Source organism: Nycticebus coucang, chromosome 5 (genome assembly GCF_027406575.1).
Source record: "Nycticebus coucang isolate mNycCou1 chromosome 5, mNycCou1.pri, whole genome shotgun sequence".
In the NCBI taxonomy this organism is placed as follows: Eukaryota; Metazoa; Chordata; class Mammalia; order Primates; family Lorisidae; genus Nycticebus; species Nycticebus coucang.
Genome location: NC_069784.1, coordinates 34,688,735 through 34,692,825, shown reverse-complemented (window position 1 = coordinate 34,692,825; position 4,091 = coordinate 34,688,735).

The window sequence follows — 4,091 nt, the reverse complement described above, 5'->3', positions numbered from 1 at the left end:
CCTCCATTCACTTATTCAATAAAATTCTTTGACAGATTTGTTTCCATTTACTGGCTGCATTTCGTTTTCACCTTCACGGCTAAGGCTCTTTTAATAGCCATCTTTGATATCCTAGATTACTGTAATGCTCCCTTACATTACCTTCCCATTTCAAATTCTTCTTCCTTTAGTATATTCTTACTGTAATACACGAATAATCCTGATATTTCCTTAAAAACAGAAGGAAAACCAAATTTCTAATTTTTTTTATCTCATTCAAAATAAAACCAACCCATCATCCTTTTTAGTGCTTAATATTTTGGTAAGACAGTTATCCCCATAAATACTCCTTGGTCGGCCCATGGGCCTCACTGGCAATGTTTCAGACAAGCCAAGTTTCCTCCAACCTCAAGATACATGTGACTTTCCCTTCTTCAAGAAGAGAGTCCTATGGCTCAGTCTCTCATCACTTAGAGCTCTGCTCAAATACCATAGTACCTAATATCAGATATAGTATATCATCTTCTCATATACACCATCTCTTTATTTCCTTGTTTTTTTGCTTCAATTTTTCCTCAAATTGTGTGTTTCTCACTGATTTATTTACTGTCTATATCCCCCCATACCAGATTATAATAACCAGAAAAATAAAAAGTCAGTCTCTCTCTCCCTCCATCCCATCATAGACACACACAGTAATTAGTTACTGGATACACATCAGGCTGTAGGAGAATTATATCTAAGCATGTTTGAACAAACCAGATGAACATCAGATTGCCCAACCCTCAGGCACATAGATATGTTGATTTGTATTTCCAAATATTTTCCTACTTATCAATGGGCTCTCCTTGGTTAATTTTTTCTTTTTGAAGACAGAGTTATACTTTGAGTTTGGTTTCTTTATATTCTTTTATTTAGGATTTCTCTTCCATCACATTCTGATGATTGCACTCATAATCTCTGGCTAATCTTTCTCAGTCTCCTTTTTAGAGTTCTCATCGGCTACTTGAACAGTGAACATGATTCTTCTAGGCATTGTCTTCCATTTAATTCCTGTACATTCCAGTGACACTCAAAACAACATTCCCAGCTCAGAGATCTCCTTGGACTTCAGACCTCTGTATCTAACTCTTAAATATTTTAAACTGAGTTTCTCGAAGCTCCTGCAAATGAAACACACACCACAATCAGAGCTATCCCTCTACACACAAAAAGTCTCTGATTTCTTCCAATGTTTAAAATCTCAGTAAGTACAATCTATCTAAGTGAGAAGATTAGAAGCTACAAATCTTCTATTAACGTTACCTTCTAAGGATGTATTAGTTTTGTCTTCTTCCCTCTCATACTTTTCTTTTCCAACATAACATTTTTTAAAGGTACTGCTACATACTCGTAATCTCCAGTCCGCACTTGTCAGATCCCCTATTCTTCTCTCCAAATTGTCCATCTGCAACTAGAGTTGGTTATGATTAATTTTTCTTACATAAAAAAGGCAAAACATTTAACATGCTCTACAAGGACTTGCATGATCAGAGCTCCATCCACTGCCGAAATTCATACTCGTCACCATGTTCTCAGGAAACTATAAACGTCAGCACCAAAAATAATTCTCAGATATCTTATATATTTAAAAAATGCATCACAAACTAATCTTCTAAAGAGAATTAAAACTTTATGTTAACTTTGTGTTATTTTTATTTTATTTATTTATTTTTTTTTTATTAAATCATAGCTGTGTACATTGACATGATCATGGGGCATCATTCACTAGCTTCACAGACTGTTTACCAAGTTTCACACATACCCTTGTAAGATGCACCGCTGGTGTAATCCCACCAATCCCCGTCCCTCTTCCCACCTCCCCCCTCCCTCCCCTCCCTTTCCCCGTTCCCCCTATTCTTAGGTTGTAACTGGGTTATAGCTTTCATGTGAAAACCCTAAATTAGTTATTTTTAGATTGGTATATTTGGTATTTATGTTTATAAAATCTGAAGGCCTTAATCCTTATTTTTCATTTTTCTCATTTGTCCCTGACTAACCATGCATGCAGTATTTGCTGTCAGGTCTACACTTCCATTTTTCCCTTTGTTCATTTTTTTTTTCTCACCTACTGCCCCTCTCTTATGAGTTATTTAACTATTAAATAACCTCAATCATCAGCTGTCAGCTCAAGTCATTTTTTCAGGCTATGTTTTCCTGACTTCCAAAGACTGATTTTATTTCCCCCCTTAAGTACTCTTAAGGAACATAGCATATATCTGGATCTATAATTACGCAGTTATTTCTCTAATAATTTAATTAATCTTGATTTTTCCAATTAGCTTACAAACCACATGAAAGCACATCACTATAGTTGACGTTCCATATTTGTTGGCTAAATGAATGACCCTTACTGAAAAAAGATAATAGATTTGACACTACTCCAGTTATAGATTCTTTAAAACTTTTAAGGTTAACTACTGACTTAATTAAACCTTTCTTTGTCCTCTGTCAATATGTTAACACAGGTAATGCTCTGCCTCCTTGAACACAGACGAATTCTCTAGGGCATAATTTATTTCTGCTCTGCCAGCTGAAATGCACAGTCTATGACCTTCTCTTTCCCCTAGTGACTTGGACATTTATTTAGTCATTTATGGTTATTTAAGTGTCAGATGATATGGTTCTCTATATTCGCCCCATAGGACGCTGCCAAAGATACCACAGAATCACATTTTCTAAGGAAATGGCAGCAACGTTTACAAAATCATGAGAAACATAAATGGAAAGCATATTGCAAGAATCTCATTTCAACTATTTCTATTATGAAACCCTTTCTGATACAAAGCAAAATGGCCTCAAAAGCTAGATTTATGTCTAAATAAAAATATATTTTTATTTAACACAACAGCAGTTTATTTAAAAAATTCAGAATAAAACCTAATATATATATTTTTATTTTCTAATGTATAATATTAATTTTATTGTACTATGTAATCACCAATGAAATTTCTAATGGAATATAAGAAATAAAGTAGAAAACAATAAAAAATATTTTAAATCTCATAAAAATGTGTTCACAAATCTTGGCACTTTTCTTTCAAATTATCCATATTGTTGAAATTGTCTTAACATTTGAAAAAATAAATTTGATTAAATACACATGATAGTCAACTACATTTCTTATCACTGCTGAAATATCTAATAACATATTAATGCAATGAAGTAATATCTGACATAGACTATGGTGAACTCTCACATGTAGTCAGTATATAAGGACTAATTGGTAAGAATTTTGTCTTTATAGGGATAGGCTATGGAAAATGCTATTTGTAAAAATAGATGCAGCCTATAATAGCTTTCTGGGAAATGAACAAGGCATTAGAAGGATCTTTTCAATCACCTGCGTTACATTAAAAATAAAAGGGGGGCCCTTACGAGGTTAACAGTTCGCTCAGCCTCCCAGCCCATGTTCTCTAATGCTGCACAGAGGATGGATGGGCGTGGGAGGGCAGTAATGAGAACCAGCAAGGCTTGGCCCATTGGACTGGCTACAGCAGAGAACCGGTAAACAAGTTAGAACTGATTTCTCATTTTGTCTTAACTATGATGTTAGTTCCCACTAAAATGACAAATAATGTTTTAAAATATCTTCCTTTGTGTTTATTTATTAATGAAGTTTCAGTGACACATCAGCATTATGAACAAAAAAAGACAACTCTATGATTTACAAGCTTATAGAAGTACTATATAGCCTAGTGAATTACTATTTTTTAAAATAATCAGCTATTAATTCCTTTATCATTAAAAAAGAAATTAGTAATTAATTTCTAGTAACTTTTTTTGTGTTTTATTTCAATAAATGTATATGAAATCCATACTAAGGTCTAGATATACTGAAAAAATATTAAAATATGGCTAGGACCTTCTGATTTGGTTAAGACTTACTATCCAAATGTTATGGAAGAAAATTATGCTCTTCAAAATTAAATGATCTGCCAATGGTCACATTGCTAGGGCATAACACAAATAATTTTAAAATCTAGAATGACTTAAATGATTACAGTGTGCTTTGTGTTATTCTGTACATCATCATCCAAAAATAGGAGAAATTTCACAATAAATGTTGGAGG